Below are 16,341 nucleotides of genomic sequence, written 5' to 3' on the forward strand. Positions count from 1 at the left end.
CCGCAGAGGGGCAGGCGGCAGCCGCCCAGGCTGGAGGGACACCTGACCGACAGGACGAGGAGGGGGAGGTGGACGTCGCGGCCCCACGGCAACGGAGGCACCCGAGGGCGCCCCGTGTGTACCGGCCCCGGCAGTCATACCAGGACCTCACGGACCGGGAATGCAGGAGGAGACTCCGGATGAGCCGGGAAACCGTGGCACACATCTGCCACCTGCTGGCACACCTGTCACCACGTGGCACTGGCGGGGGACACCCTCTCCCCGTGTCCGTTAAGGTTACGGTGGCCCTGAACTTTTATGCAACGGGGTCATTCCAGGCACCGAGTGGGGTCCTGTCCGGCATATCGCAGACATCGGTGCACCGGTGCATCCGGGCAGTGGCAGATGCCCTTTATGCCATGGCGCACCGCTACATCCGCTTCCCCGTGGACCAAGCCAGCCAAGATGCCCGGGCCGTGGGCTTCTCTGCCGTGGCCGGGTTCCCCATGGTCCAGGGCGCGATCGATGGGATGCACGTCGCCGTGCGGCCACCTGCAGATAACAGGGCCGTGTTCACTAATAGGAAGGGGACCTATTCGATGAACGTACAGGTGGTCTGCGACCACCGCATGATGATCCTGCACGTCTGCGCCCGTCACCCAGGCAGTGTACATGACTCATTCGTGTTGTCGCGGTCATCCATCCCCGGCATGTACGAGGGACGCCATCCCCGGCTGAGGGGCTGGTTGCTGGGCGACAGGGGCTACCCATTGCTATCGTGGCTGATGACGCCTATACGGAGGCCACGCAATGAGGCGGAGAACCGCTACAATGATGCCCATGTAGCGACAAGGGGAGTGATCGAGAGGTGCTTTGGCGTGCTGAAGATGCGTTTCAGGTGCCTGGACCTCTCTGGGGGCGCCCTCCAGTATCGGTCAGATAGGGTCGGCCGCATCATTGTGGTGTGCTGCGTCCTGCACAACATAGCCCAGCAGACGGGCGATGTGCCGCAGGCAGAGGAGGGCGGAGTGGAGGAGCAGCAGGAAGAGGCCCAGTCCTCCCCAGATGAGGGGGATGGGGGCAATGGTCAGGGCAGAAGGGGTAGACACAGGCGGGTGGCTGTCCACCGTTACCGGCTGGCCCAGCGGGCACGGGACAGACTGATAGCCGCCCGCTTCACTGACTAGATGGGCGTGGGAATCGGGTAGTATGGCCACAGACCGCACACCATGGCAACAGCCGACCACCCACACCCCCCACCCATCTACCCACCCAGCACCCTCACCCCCCTCCCCAACCCCACCCACCCCACCCGCATGCACACCACCCCACCCCCCCCCATTGCCGATCCACCGGCGGCACAACGGGCCGGGCTCACACAGTTGCGGGTGGACGCGTGTCTATCGCAGGCCATGGAGGATGATGACAACCCGCCCTGCGATGAGCTCCTGGCTCTACATCGTTGGACTATGTCTGACCCATGGCCACAGTACCACCATCCACCCGGACCATCCCTGCATGCGGCTGTGACACTGCAGCGCACGGTCCCGTCCTCTGCCCGGGGGATGTTGATGGCGGCCCAGGGGGAAGGGGGCAGACTCACCTGGGGCTGAGGTAAGACCACCCCTCACACACACACTTGCGCTCAACGTACATGACACGCCCGCACACTTTGGACAGAGCACAAAGGCAGCTTCGGTAGGTGTAACATTGACTTTAATAACCAAAGGAGTTCATGCACGTGCCCTAGCCCCTAAAACTCATCTGTGCCCTGCACCCATGCCAACTTACTCAGTGTCTAATTGTTTGGCCTTATGGGCCCTTTGACTACGTCTACGTGGTTCCCCAGACGGTACAGCAGAACTGGAGGTGGACTCCTGTGATTCCTGCCCTCTGACACTGGATCCCTTTGGCGGCCGTTTCCTGGGGCGTCCTGGCCTTGATGGGCCAGGCTGCGGCCTGGGCGACTGGGATGGCGAGCTGCCAGCCTGTCCTGCCCGTTGCCCACCAGATGCACCTGGGACGGAAGGGGGGGAGTCCGAGGTGTCGCGGTGTACCGGGACCTCCCCTACAGAGGGAGCCGGGACGGACCACACCACCTCCTCCTCCCTCGGGGTGCCCGATGGCCCCCAGGCCTCTACATGGGTGGGGGATGCGAACGGACTGGCCATCCGACGCCCCCCCGACATCTGGCGCTGCCAGTCCTGGAGGCCCGTGCTGGTATCGACAGGGGTCTGCAGGTTTGCAGCCATGGAGCCCAGGGTGTTGGCCAACCCTGCCTGTGACAGTGCGACGCCGGCTCGCACATGGCCACTGGCGCCGATGCCCTCAGCGATGGCCTGCTGAGACTGGGCCATGGCCTGCAGAGACTGGGCCATGGCCTGCTGAGACTGGGCCATGGCCTGCAGAGACTGGGCTATGGCGTTGAGCGCCTCTGCCATCTGGCGCTGGCACCTGGCTCATGGCCTCCTGTGAGAGGGCAGCCATTTCCTGGGCCACAGACGCCGCCTGCACGGGAGGCCCCAGGCCTCGCAAACCGTTCCCCATGTCTGACACCGTCGCAACCATTGCCTCCACCGCGGACGCCACCCGTGCGGTGTCAGCCTGGGTGGCACGCATGACCGGGACCACTCCCAGCTCCTGGACGCGGGTGGACTCCTCCACCTGCGACCGCAGCCGCCGCAAGCCGCCCGTCACCCTCTTCGCGTGTCTCCGGGTCGGTGGTTGCATCGGATCTATGTGTGGGTGTGGTAACTGCAGGAACCCGGGATCCATCTGGGCGGCAGATGTTCGCTTGGCCTGGGCTGCCCTCCGACCGCCCGGTCCCTCTGCTGCTCCTACCTCCACCTGCTGTACCGGGACGGCTGTGTTGTGCGCACCAGTGAGTGTACCAGACGCCTCATCACTAAAGTGCCCAACCGTGGTGAGTGTTTCTGCGATGGTGGAGGGTGTTGGTGACAGCAGTGGCGTTGTGTCGTGCTCTTCGTCCCAGTCTGACTCCATGGCACTTTGGGGTGGGGGTTCGTCTCCACCCATCCACTCTGAGTCACTGTCCGGTATTTCGTCTTCCCGGGTAGGGGTGTCCTGGGTAGTGCTGTCCCGGGTAGGGGTGTCCTGGGTAGTGGTGTCCTGGGTAGTGGTGTCCTGGGTAGTGGTGTCCTGGCTCGGATGTGACGGGGGCCTGTGGCTGCCCCCCTCATCGCTGGGTGGTCGCTCCCGCACGTGACGGGGGTGTCGTCTCCCTGTTGCTCCAGGTCTCTCCGTCTCCCGTGGTGTGCGAGGGGCATCCTGCGGGCGTCGCATGCTGGAGGGTGCGGGTCTCTCCGTCTCCTGTGGTCTCCGAGGGGCATCCTGCGGGCGGTGTGCATCTGCGGGGATGGGTGCCTGGACGTTTGGTCCTGCGATACACAATGAAGCATGCATGGTTAGACATCAGGCAGTGATCAGGTGATACGAGGGAGGGGGATATAGGGGAGGGGGGATATGGGGACGGGCTGTCGGTGGCTCACTTGCTGGTGGGCCCCCGACCTCTGCATCAGCAACCTCACGGTCCTCAGGTCCGCCAGCCAGTTCCAGGGCCCTTTCCTCGTGTACGGTCAGTGGCGTCTCACCAGCGGGCCCTCCTCCAGTCCTCACATGCTCCCTATTGTTGTGTGCGCGCTTCTCCTGTGGGGCGGGGGGGGGGGTGGTGGCAGGGGTAAAAGGCAACAGTGTTAGGCAGGTATATGAATGCACGCCATCGGTTGCGCGTGCATTGCAGAGGTTAAGGTTAGGGCTGGATTCACTTGGGGATATGGGGGAGGGGGGATATGGGGGAGGGGGGATATGGGGGAGGGGGGATATGGGGGATATGGGGAGGGGGGATATGGGGGAGGGGGGATATGGAGGAGGGGGGATATGGGGAGGGGGGATATGGGGGAGGGGGGATATGGGGGATATGGGGGAGGGGGGATATGGGGGAGGGGGGATATGGGGGAGGGGGGATATGGGGGATATGGGGGAGGAGGGATATGGGGGAGGGGGATATGGGGGACATGGGGGAGGGGGGATATGGGGGAGGGGGGATATGGGGGAGGGGGGATATGGGGGAGGGGGATATGGGGGACATGGGGGAGGGGGGATATGGGGGAGGGGGGTATGGGGGAAGGGGGATATGGGGGAGGGGGGATATGGGGGAGGGGGGATATGGGGAGGGGGATATGGGGGAGGGGGGATATGGGGGATATGGGGGAGGGGGGATATGGGGGATATGGGGGAGGGGGGATATGGGGGAGGGGGTATATGGGGAATATAGGGGAGGGGGGATATGGGGGATATGGGGGAGGGGGGATATGGGGGATATGGGGGAGGGGGGATATGGGGGAGGCTCACCCTGCCTGCTCTGATGAGGTCGTTCACCTTCTTGTGGCACTGGGTGCCTGTCCGTGGTGTCAGGGCCACAGTGGTGACGGACTCTGCCACTTCCCTCCACAGACGCCGGCTGTGGCGTGGGGCAACTCTGCGGCCGTGCCCGGGATACAGGACGTCCCTCCTCTGCTCCACCGCGTCCAGGAGCGCCTCCACATCGCGTGACTCGAACCTCGGGGCTGAGCGACGGCCAGCCATCCAGTCGGGTGTTGCGGTCGGGTGTTCCGGTCGGGTGGGGGGGAGCTGTGCGGCCTATGAGCCGTCACGCCGTGCAGCGCGTATGACGCTGCACGGCGTGAACCACTGCGCAAGCGCGGATCCCGTTACGCCGCTGCTAGCCCATTTCGGGCCGGAGACTATCGTCCCATTTTTATGACGTGACGCAAGTGGGATTTGCGCCGTTTTTTGCGCCGATCGGCGGACTTTCCGCCGATAACGGAGAATTTCGCCCAATATGTCTGAGACATTGCATTGTTAGCGGAAGAAATTGCTGTTTGTGTCAGGATTGGTATAATAAAGATGTCTCAAAGAATTGTAATAGCACAGGTCAAGGGCAAACCAGTAGACAAGGGGTTAAACATGTACCAAGGGAAAACCAGCAAGCAAGGGATTAAAGTCACCCACATTGGAAATGATTTAATCATCTCACAGAGCATTTGAATATGAAAAGGGAAACACAGGAGGTGCTAGTAAATCGAAGGGATCCATTGTCCAACAGATTCGCACCTCTTCTAGAAGTTAAATATGTTAAGCACAAACCCATGAGATTGTAAGGAAACATTGTATTCTTTAATCATTTTGCCATTACAGGGACCAGAAAATATGCATACTGATCACCTTGTATTGTTCTGAATGATTCAGTGAATGAAATGAAATGAAATGAAATGAAATCAATACCTGCTTGTGACTCCAACGAACTTTAAATATATATGCATGACATTCTGACCATGATCAGAGCTGACTTTTGCGAGCTACAGGATGGTCGCAGGGTCTATCTCTCCTGTGTGCACACAGTTTTTCCGAATTAAACAAAGTTTTACCAACACCACGTGGTCGCGAACAGACTTTCAGGTTTTTCTTCCCTCGTTAGTCGTTGGCCGGCCGTAAGTTGCGATCTTAAAGAACAAAAAGGAGGAAGAGTCTGACCGCATGAGGTGAAGTAAAAATCGTTGGGGGAAACCTTGGTGTGGGATCGGGTAGTTAAGTTAAGGAAAATCTGCTAAGGAACTTGCTTTGGAGATTGAAGTGCCTGGGCAAAAGTAAAAATCCCTAGGATGAAATACCATGGGAGAAAGAATTAGAAGGATCTCACCTGATGTGAGAAAGGAGTAGCCGCAGGAGTAACTGTGAGAGGGTAGAGCCGCAGAGGAGGAACCCTGCAGGAGTGTGTGTGTGTGTGTGTGTGAGATGGCCAAATCAGATAAAACAGGCAGTCAGAGCAAGGCAGAGCAAGATAGATTGGGCCCCGAGGGTTCGATCGTGCAGATGATTGTAAACCACAATAGTAAATTAATTACAAAGATGAGGGAGAAAGGATACAATCCAGACACACCGCGGCTGATCAGAAGGCCTGGTGGGTAGGCCAAACCAAGAATAAGTATGAGAAGGGGGTAATAATTGCAACTGCAATTTTAAGAAATATAGGAAGTAAAGAATTACAGGAGGCAAGAGTAGCAACTATAAGACGCGCGTAGGAAGGGAACAGGAGAAAACCACAGGGCAGATTTGTGACCCCGACCTAACCACATGTCATGGAGGAGAAGGATTGCATCCGAAACCAAAACCCCAAGGCGGGGGTTAAGGTAATGGCCAAGGTACTTAGTCAGACTGTGTAAGTTTGAATGAATCGCCGGGGGAAACCGGGGTTTAAATGTGGGGAAGGGGATCCACAGTAAATCCTGTAGTGATTGCAGAAAGCCTGAATTAAGACTGACAAAGCTGCGACGTGAATCCTGCGAGGGTTATAGGCAACCCACATCTCCGAGGTAGAAGTCCTCGAAGAGGGTCGTAGAGAGCCTAATTCCGAGGAGAAGAACGCAAGCTGAACGGTGGAAGGGTCTCGCTACTAGCTAGGAGGAGTAGCCCCAAAGGGTAATTCCGTGAGAAGGTTGAGCTATAGGGGGGGCCAGAAATACGAAAAACAGGCAATAAGACAGGGGATTTACAATGGGGACCGCAGCTGAGCAAAATGCTTGGTGGTCGGGTCAGACCAAATACAAATTGCGGTCCAAAGTAACAAAATAGGTCGCCCTAAATAAATTCATTTAGAAACGTGAGGAATAACCAGCAAGGTATAAGAGCAGCAGGGAGACAAAGAGACAGAAAGAGACAAAGAGTTAGAAAGAGACTGAGTCAGAGAGATAGGCAGAGAGAGAGTCAGAGAGACCAAGACAACGGATTGGGAGATATGTCTTATGAGTTAAAAAAAGAGGAGAGCTAAATTAACAACTCAGAAATGGTTGGAATCATCCACTGACTGCATATGTGAAATAAATTGGGAAATTATTGGAATATAAGGTTAAGGAGCAGGATAAGCTGTAAAACCGTTGTTCAAGTGCGAGCGTGGTGATTCTGGGGTAGTGGAAAAGCCCCTGTGGCTTCAGAAGAGTTTAATCTTTCTTTATATTTTTGGGAGAGAATTTACCTTTTCTTTGAGTTTTATTTAGTTTGAAGAAAGAAAAATGGAGACCACCGTCCTTTACATTGTGTTCAAACTTTTATTGTCCAGTTGGTTGAGATGAATGAAAGTATAATGCTTTGAATTCCTTTCGTTTGAGTGGAGATCTAGGTGGATGAATGAGTGTGTGTGTTTAATAAGAATTTGTGAACTTCCTCTGGTATTCCTAGTTTTTAAAATGTTGTGTTTTGCAAAACGAAGTTGCACATCAATGAGGAGGTATACACGGCAGCTAAAGTGAGATTTAAAACGGGGCAAGTATTTGAAAGTTCTTTAGAAAATCAGTAATAATGATTAACATTGTGGAAGTTATTTCGAACACAATTCTCAGGAAGTAAACAAAAAGCAAAATCAAAATGTATAAATTGGGATTTGTAAATGATTAGGTTGAACTCGGCATAGTCTTGGCTGCACTAAAATAAAGGAGAGAATATAGGAATCTAAATTGAAATGCGAAGACTAGGCATTCTGTGTGGACTGAACCCATGTGCTCCTTTGTTAGAGGCAGCCATGATGTACCTACATTTAAAAATGTTCTGTGTGTTCCAAATTTGTAGAGTTTTCAGTATTTTCTCTAAACTCACTACACATCAAATTTACTGATCGGGGATTTTCATATAGGAAGACTATGGATTTCTAACTTTATTTTAAGATTACACAGGGGGAAAGGAAGATCCCAGTAGAAAGGAAGAAAGCCGTTTTAGAGATGCCCAAACCCCAGACCGTAAGAGGGGTTAGGCAAGTACTGGGGACTATTCGACTACTGTAGGGCCTTGGTGTATAATTACTCAGAGCTTGAGGGGACGCCTCAAGCACTGACCCCAGGGGGTAGGCAGTCCCGAGAGCAGGTAGAATGGGGACCATAGCAAGATAGCGCTTTCAAGAAAAAAATTAATTAAAACATGCCCTCGTGTTATATTGGGATAGTGGAGAGGGACATTGCGGCAGTAAGGGGCCAGAAACACGGGGACCGAATGTGACCAGTATTAGGAGGTAGTAAGCCAGTATGTTCAACAAAAAAAAAAAGTCTTATTATGAACACAAAAAGAAGCTCTACTCGAGGAGCAGTCAGAGCTCTGTGAAGAAAATTACTGTGAAACTAATGCGGTGAAATTGTCATGGCACAGCTCCACTGGGGTCCTAGTGCCTGAAGACTCAAAAGATAGTCACTCGTGGGAAAAATTATGTTTAAATGTTCTAGATTGATGCGACCATCAATTCACACGAAACCAGGAGTAGAAGTAAACTGTGGTTTTAATCAACTAGAACAGTGCCTGCCTGTGACTGGTCTGCTAGTGAGAGTCGCCTACAGGGCTACTGCTCTTTATGCCTCCCCTCAAGGGGTGGAGCCAGGGGCGGAGCCCACAAGGCACCAACGTGATACATTACACGTAATACCTTACAATGGTCCATAGGTGGAGCCCACATGGGTAACAGCGTGATACAGTTATATACGTGGTGAATGGTTACTGCAAAACATTCACCACATAGATGAAGTAAATAAAAACTGTATTCAGAAAAAAAAATCTGGTGTAAGGAAAAACCATTCGGTAGCTGCACAGTGTATAAAACGTGGGATAGCGCCCTTTAAGGAAGATAACAAGGTTAAGCAAATGTGAAGGTTCTGGTGGTGAGTCTGCAACGCAAGGGAAAAGGCTATTTAAGTTGATCAGACTCCTGGCTAACAGCTGTGTAGCCTAACGGGGGAGGTGATGGACGTGCAGAGAATTAAAGATTGGGAAAAAGAAAGGGATTGCATCCGCAGTCAGACCCCAAAGGCTGGGGACAGAGTCATGATTAAGGTACTGCCAGAAAGGGCAGGCTTACAGCCCAGATGGGTAGGACCGCATGGAGTGATTGTTGCAGGGGATACATGTGCCTTAATTGAAATGAAAGGCACGCTGAAGTGGAAGCATTATACTCAAATTAAAATGTACAAGGAACCAAAGGAGGTCCAACTTTCCCCAGTTGTGAGGGGTTCATACCATCTTTTGTTGCAGATTCCTGCTTCCATGGATACGCCTAGGACAGTCCTGGGAGGCACCCACGGCATTCATCAGCGACCACACATGCTTGCACCCGGGGCAATATGTGCAACTCCCCACAGAAGGAACGGGGGAATGGTTAAAGAAACCAACCACGTGGATCTCGGAGAGGGTCACACCGGACAGCCATCAAACCCAAGTGATCACGACCATATGGGGAAGGACGGTGGCAGAGCGCACAGTTTTGGTGCCCCCTGAAAGACCCGGTCCACCCGTCAGACTCAAGGATCCAGGCTGCGACTGGGCCAACGCCAACTGGGGGAAAAACAGTATGAAGCGACACACAGGATGGCACTTTCTGAAGACACGTGCAGGAGGAGGGTGGTTTGCCACCCCTTCCAACTTGGGACTAAAAACTGAACTGGACATTGAAGGATATTTGCTCATAAAGGGGATTTATGATTATTCCCAAACACGGGTTTGGGAATGTGGGGATATACATGCAATGTAACAGGATCACAAGGGGAAGCTTGGGTATTTGGCCTGTATTTAAATATAACAGCCGGATGGGCCAGTCTGCCCCCCTTTGTGTGGGCGCCTGGCCTTGGAAGGTTGTACTGTCAGGAATATTGCACACACGTGATAGCCAGATCAGGATGCAAAGATGTAAGATGCTGAAATCTCAGCACTTGTGGATATCAAAAGCCCACAAAATGCCCCCATGTGGTTGAACTTCCCGCGGACGGGTTAGTTAGGATTGGGCAGCCAAAATTACTACTACATGATGTCACCATGGTGTCGCTAGAAGTCACATATAACGTTACAATGTTATTGACCGTTTTGCGCTCCAAATGCTATGATCACCCTCATGCTATAATTTGGGCAGGGACCAGACTGCAGGAAGCTATGGACAATGATACCTACAGGATCGCCCCAGAATCAAAGTTATACAAGTGCAGCAAACGCAGTACCCTAGGGGACGTTGGCGGGTTGTTTGGCAGCGCAAATTCTGTTATGAATTCAGCACAGTTAGCGGAGGCCAACAGTTATGCCTCCTGGGTAGCAGCCGAAGTAGGAAAGGGGCTGCAGTACGGAGCTTATGGGACTGAATATTCACTGACTGCCATAAACCTACAAGGTGAAGGACTAGTGCGAATCTTAGATATGCTATCAGCAGGAATAATTGACACCACAGAAGAGCAAGCGAAAGGCAGGGCATGCGATACATTGGCAAGGGATGCAATTGACAGTATCAAAGCTGACATCACAGACTTACGATTTGGAACCATCCCGTGGCATCTGTTCGCCTCCCTACACAGGCTAAATCTCTTAAATTTACATAGGGACAGGCATGAGCTTGTGGTCATCAGGTCAGGGGGTGAACCGATTGAGGGACGGATGAGATTCATAATGGCAGTCCCTCAGGAAAGTCAAACAAAGGGCACCTTTGAGGACAGTTACAGGTTTGAATCCCTGGGGACAGTACAGGAGGGCTGGATCTATCGAACTGGATTCAGGGGGTACATTGCACACAGCGAAGGTTTCGCATACTTAAGCACTGCGGAGTGCTGTTCAGAATCAATACATTATATTGTGTACATGTAAAACCCTTGCGCCCCTGTCTAATACCAGCAAAGTGATAGTCAACATACTGCCTTTACGGGAAGCCTTCAAAGCTATACAGGTGGGGCCGACACAGTGGTGCTTCACAACGCCGGAGACGGAGGGCATCTCAGCGGGTTTACTCTGTGATAGCAGCCATAGCTTCTGTTTGCAAATCACAGACTCATTGACAGTGGGAGAATTTCACCTGCCATGGAGCACATCAGGGTATTTATTCGGAGCCTGGTGGGACGATTCCCTGTACATTGCCAAGACACCGGGCAGTATAATTCGTGAGGCAATGAAACGCACCACAGAATTAGGCCAGGATTACACCAGGCAGTCTGCAGAACAAACTAGCAAGGAGAGAATTCAGGTGAACTTAGCGCTCCAGACTGCCATCAGGATAGGACTCTCAGGGGCACACCATTGGTGGGACATATTCGGAGGGGGTCGTTCAGCAGGTGTATGGGAGACAGTGAGGTTAAGGATAACCCTGGGGACATGTGCTGTACTGATATGGGCAACAGTTATGTGCTGCAAGCAAAGAAAGGCAGGAGAAAGGCCAATTGCCCCTCAGTACATCCCAATGGCATTCGTCCGAGATGGGGGAGGGGAGGAGAAAGGAGTGGCTGGAATTTGCAGCCATGTTGTTTAGGATACGTTCCGTGGAACCGGAGGGCTGGCCACCCGATGGGATCAGGTGCGGTCGGTGTCCTCAACAAATAAGTAAAACGGTAGGAAGTCACCCATGGGCGAGCAGGCATGATAAATTCACAAAATAGCTATACAATATATTTTCAACCAAAGGAAGCACACAGAGAGAAGGGAGTGTTTCTATGGCTTTCTTGGGTATGTATATTACCAAGAGCCATCAGGGGGATGTTAGCGGAAGAAATTGCTATGTGTTAGGATTGGTATAATAAAGGTGTCTCAAAGTATTGTAATAGCACAGGTCAAGGAATAACCAGCAAGCAAGGGTTAAAGTCACCCACATTGGAAATGATTTAATCATCTCACAGAGCATTTGAATATGAAAAGGGAAACACAGGACCCAGTAAGTCTAAAGGTTCCATTGTCCAACACATTCGCACCTCTTCTAGAAGTTAAATATGTTAAGCAAAAACCCATGAGATTGTAAGGAAGCATTTTATTCATTAATCGTTTTCCCATTACGGGGACCAGAAAATATGCATACTCATCACTTTGTATTGTTCCGAATGATTCAGTGACGTCAATACCTGCTTGTGACTCCGAAGAACTTTAAATATATATGCATGGAATTCTGACTATGATCAGAGCTGACTTTCGGGAGCTACAGGATGGTCGCGGGGTCTGTCTCTCCTGTGTGCACACAGTTTTTCCAAATTAAACAAAGTTTTACCACCACCACGCAGTCGAGAACAGACTTTGAGGTTTTTCTTCCCTCCAACAGCGTTAAAACCTGAGGGGCAAGAGTGCGATAATAAATAATTAAGTAATTTTTAAATTCACGAAAGCTTGCTGCTGAAAATTATCTAAATTTGGATAAACTGCTCTGAGGATTAAGAACACATACTAATCTCACACATAAAAAACTTTATTCATGGACAATAAGAAGACATGAGAACTGTGGTACCTATGCTCCAGACAAGTCCCTGCACCCTGGGGAATTTCTGTCTTGAGCTCATTGACTGAGAATCCGTCTGCTCTGCAGCAATAATATGCTGAGAGCAAAGGGGAGCTCCTGGAATGAAGGAACCCCCCCCTTCTTCCCCCACAGTAGCCCATGCAGTGAAGTCATCCAGGCTATCTGCTTGTCTCTGCCTTCTGATGATGCACAAAAGGTAGAGGCAGAATGAGACCCTTAAGTAGCCATTAATCGGGAAGGCCAACCACTTTATTTTACGTGATTCCCATCTTCAAATACATCGGCAGATAGCTGTAAACACCATACCTGTGTATTTATTTAGCTTCCTGTATTCACCACAAACACTCCTGTGGCAGTAAGTTCCACATTCCAGCCACTTTCTGGATATAGAGGTTTCTCCTGAATTCACTATTGGATTTATGAGAGTATCATATATCTATGATCTCTACTTCTGATCTCCCCTGCAAGCGGAAATATCTTTCTTGCATCCAGCCACAGCAGATTGCAGAATGAGGGCGAAGTCAGATTTGGGAAGATGGATCCGGCAAGAACCATATCGTCATCGTCAATTGATTCAGTGATACCACTTTGGCCTTGGACTCACAGCGATAGCCAATTCAGTTATTCCCAGTAAAGATTTCTTCACGGGAGTCAGCATGTGCAGCTCGACCTGTCGCCCTATTGGCTGCCACCTAATAGCAGGATTTCCTATCCCAACTGCGGCGTGTTTTGTGGCAGAGTTGGCGGCCCGCCATTTGCCAACGGCGGGATCTTCTAGTCCCGCCGTGCCCAACAGGGTTTCCTGTTGTTCACCGCCTCCGTCACCGGCGAACCCACGGAAGGGGCTCGCCGTCGGCGAGACTAAATGATCCTGCCACAAGGACCGCCCAGAAAATCTTGTGATATCATCACTTTGTCCTGCAAAAGCGAGGGAGGTGTGTCAGTCAGTGCGATGGAATATGCTTCTGTGATGCAAGTGCTACAGATGAATAGCTGACAGTGTGTGCAGACTAGGAGATGTGAGTATGTGTGTGGCTGACAGCAGTACTATGTGCTTGTCGGCGAGTTGAACCATATAAATCTAAGGATTAAATTATATCTGATATTGACTGTTGGTTGGTGAGTGAAGTGGGCGTGTGAGCTGTGTGTGTGAGGCGAAAGGTGCAGCTCATGGAGAACAATATGTCAGGATACATTCACTGACCTTGAAATGAAAAAAAAATGAAATGAAAATCGCTTATTGTCACAAGTCGGCTTCAAATGAAGTTACTGTGAAAAGCCCCTAGTCGCCACATTCCGCCGCTTGTTTGGGGAGGCCGGTACGGGAATTGAACCGTGTTGCTGGCCTGCCTTGGTCTGCTTTAAAAGCCAGCTATTTAGCCCTGTGCTAAACCAGCCCTTATAATAATCACTTATTGTCACAAGTAGACATCAATGAAGTTACCGTGAAAAGCCCCTAGTCACCACATTCCACCACCTGTTCAGGGAGGCTGGTACGGGAATTGAACCCGCGCTGCTGGCTGTGTTCTGCATTACAAGCCAGCGATTTAGCCCACTGTACTAAACCAGCCACTTGACACATCTTTGAGGTCAACAAATCCTCCCCACTAGACCACCAGTTCTCCCTGCCATCTCAGGACTTTTCGGAAGGGCTTCTTTTTGAATAGACATGGGGTAATCACACACCGTGTTTCCTGCACCCAATTTTGGGAACTATCAAAGTTTCCCCACAGAATTATTCATAGTACTCCAGGGGCTGAATTTTATGCTGCAGGGTGGGGAACAGGATTCTGACCCAGAGGTATGTGGATTGTCGTCTCCCACCCCCACGTTTGAAGCGTGCCCAATTAATAATTACTCATCAAATTGCCAGGAAAGGTGCCTAATAGATGGCACCCGCACCAGAACTCATCATTTGGAGACTGAAGCTTTTTCACAAGGAAACTTTGAAATCCATTGAGCTATTGCACAAAAGAGTGGTTTTAAACGTGGATGATTGCTGTGTTAGTGGTCCATCATTCAGGACCCTTGTCAGGGAGAAAAGGATATTTTAATTCACCTGATCTATTCCCATTTTGAATAGCAAATCTTACTATAGAATCCCTACATTGCAGAAGGAAACCATTAAGTGACATTAAGTCAAGTGTTTAGGAAAAAAAAAACAAATGCAGTTCTTTAACTCTCTTTATCTCTTCGCAGATGGAGGAGAGAATTGAGTTACCAGCTACTGAGTAGCCAGAACAAGGATGGCCCTGTGGCTTGCTGATGACTCCTTGTAAGGCCTCATCCAGGCTGTGAATAATTAACAGGAGGTCCTCATGCCTGTAGAGGGGAAGAAGAAATCTCCCAGCCAAATCAATGAAGCTGGATGGAGGTCGCAGAGGAGGTCAACAGCTGTGGGGTCATCCAGAAAACCTGGGCTCAGTGCTGCCATAAAACACTCAATGGCCTCTTGTGATCTGCCAGGGTGAGCGGGTCACCATTTCGGATAAGAACCTATACAGAAGGTTATGAAGGTATGATGTGTCTCGAATGAAGGGTTGCCTCGTGTATTGCCCAAGTATGGAAGGCGGCAAGACGCAGACATGGAACTCTGCATGGCAACGGGGGATTGGTGGTGGAGGGGAGAATTGCATCATTGGTCGTTGAAAAGGAACAAGGAACATCAGCAAAATACATGTTGGCCACACATTTGAAGTCACCATTGTAGCATTACAATGTTTCTCTTTATGTACAGGAGAAGGGGGTCGGAGAAGGGGGTGCAATAATGCCCGAGAGAGGGCCAGGACCAGCAGTGGATCAGCAAACCTGGCCATTCTCACCCCGACGGAGGAGGTCACATTGGAAATGGCAGCAAATGATTAGAACAGAGTCATTCATGAAGGCCAATTTGGAGGAGGGTCCCAGGATCCTAAGGTTCCAAGGACACATATAAATAATTCCTTCAAAGAATAATAATAGCTTATTGTCACAAGTTGGCTTCAATGAAGTTACTGTGAAAAGCCCCGAGTCGCCACAATCCTGCACCTGTTCGGGGAGGTCGGTACAGGAATTGAACCCGCGCTGCTGGCCTTGTTCTGCATTACAAGCCAGCTCTTTAGCCCAATGTGCTAAACCAGCCCCTGGTTGAAGGGGCTGGGATTAGGGATGAAGAGTTGTGGGGGTGTGGGGTAAATGTTGGAAATTGGGAAAATTGGCTGGGAAGTAGCAATAATGGCTTTTGATTTTGCAGGCCTACATAATTCAGGAGGGAATGTGTGTCTCAATGGTGTAGGGCCTAAGGTTCAAACCATGATCACCATCTCCCAATATGTATTTTTAACAAGTGCACTCACTTCGAAAGGTGATGACATCCTTCATTCTCCGTATTTTGTCTCTCCCCTGGAACAATCGTCAACAGCTGCAGCTGTGATCCCTCAGGGACCCAGCACAGATACACACAACTCGGTGGGCATTCATGACTCAGCTATAAGGGATCCATATGTTGATGAGACATCATAGTCACAATGTCAGAGACTGAGATGGAGCAGGCTACTGGCAGTTGGAGGAGTGTTGGAAGTGGAAATGCTGAGTCCCAGTCTCATGACGAGACTCTTTTTAAAATTCATTCACAAGATGTGGGTGTTGCTGGTTAGGCCAGCATTTATTGTCCATCCCTGGTTGCCCTTCAGAAGGTGGTGGTGAGTTGCCTTCTTGAACCGCTGCAGTCCCTGAGGTGTAGTTACGCCACAGTGCTGTTAGGGAGAGAGTTCCAGGATTTTGCCCCAGTGAGAGTGAAGGAACGGCGATATATTTACAAGTCAGGGTGTTGAGTGACTTGGAGGGGAATCTCCAGCTGGTGGGGTTCCCAGATATCTGCTGCTCTTGTCCTTCTAGATGGTAGTGGTTGTGGGTTTGGAAGGTGCTGCCGAAGGAACCTTGGTGAGTTACTGCAGTGCATCTTGTAGATGGTACACACAGCTGCCACTGTTCATTGGTGGTGAAGGGATTGAATATTTATGGAAGGGGTAGCAATTAGGCACGCTGCTTTATCCTGGATGGTGTTGAGCTTCTTGAGTGTT

At 51.2% G+C, this 16,341-nt stretch overlaps 1 long non-coding RNA gene across 1 annotated transcript; it reads left to right on the forward strand.

The window, feature by feature from the left end:
• Positions 1-5,398: 5,398 nt before the first annotated feature.
• LOC140389318 (uncharacterized) lies at positions 5,399-12,039 on the forward strand. Its single transcript, XR_011934347.1, has 2 exons — positions 5,399-5,540; positions 9,064-12,039. It is a non-coding gene; the product is annotated as an uncharacterized lncRNA (long non-coding RNA).
• The last annotated feature ends 4,302 nt before the right edge of the window (positions 12,040-16,341 follow it).

This window comes from Scyliorhinus torazame, chromosome 14, assembly GCF_047496885.1.
Source record: "Scyliorhinus torazame isolate Kashiwa2021f chromosome 14, sScyTor2.1, whole genome shotgun sequence".
NCBI classification, from domain to species: Eukaryota; Metazoa; Chordata; class Chondrichthyes; order Carcharhiniformes; family Scyliorhinidae; genus Scyliorhinus; species Scyliorhinus torazame.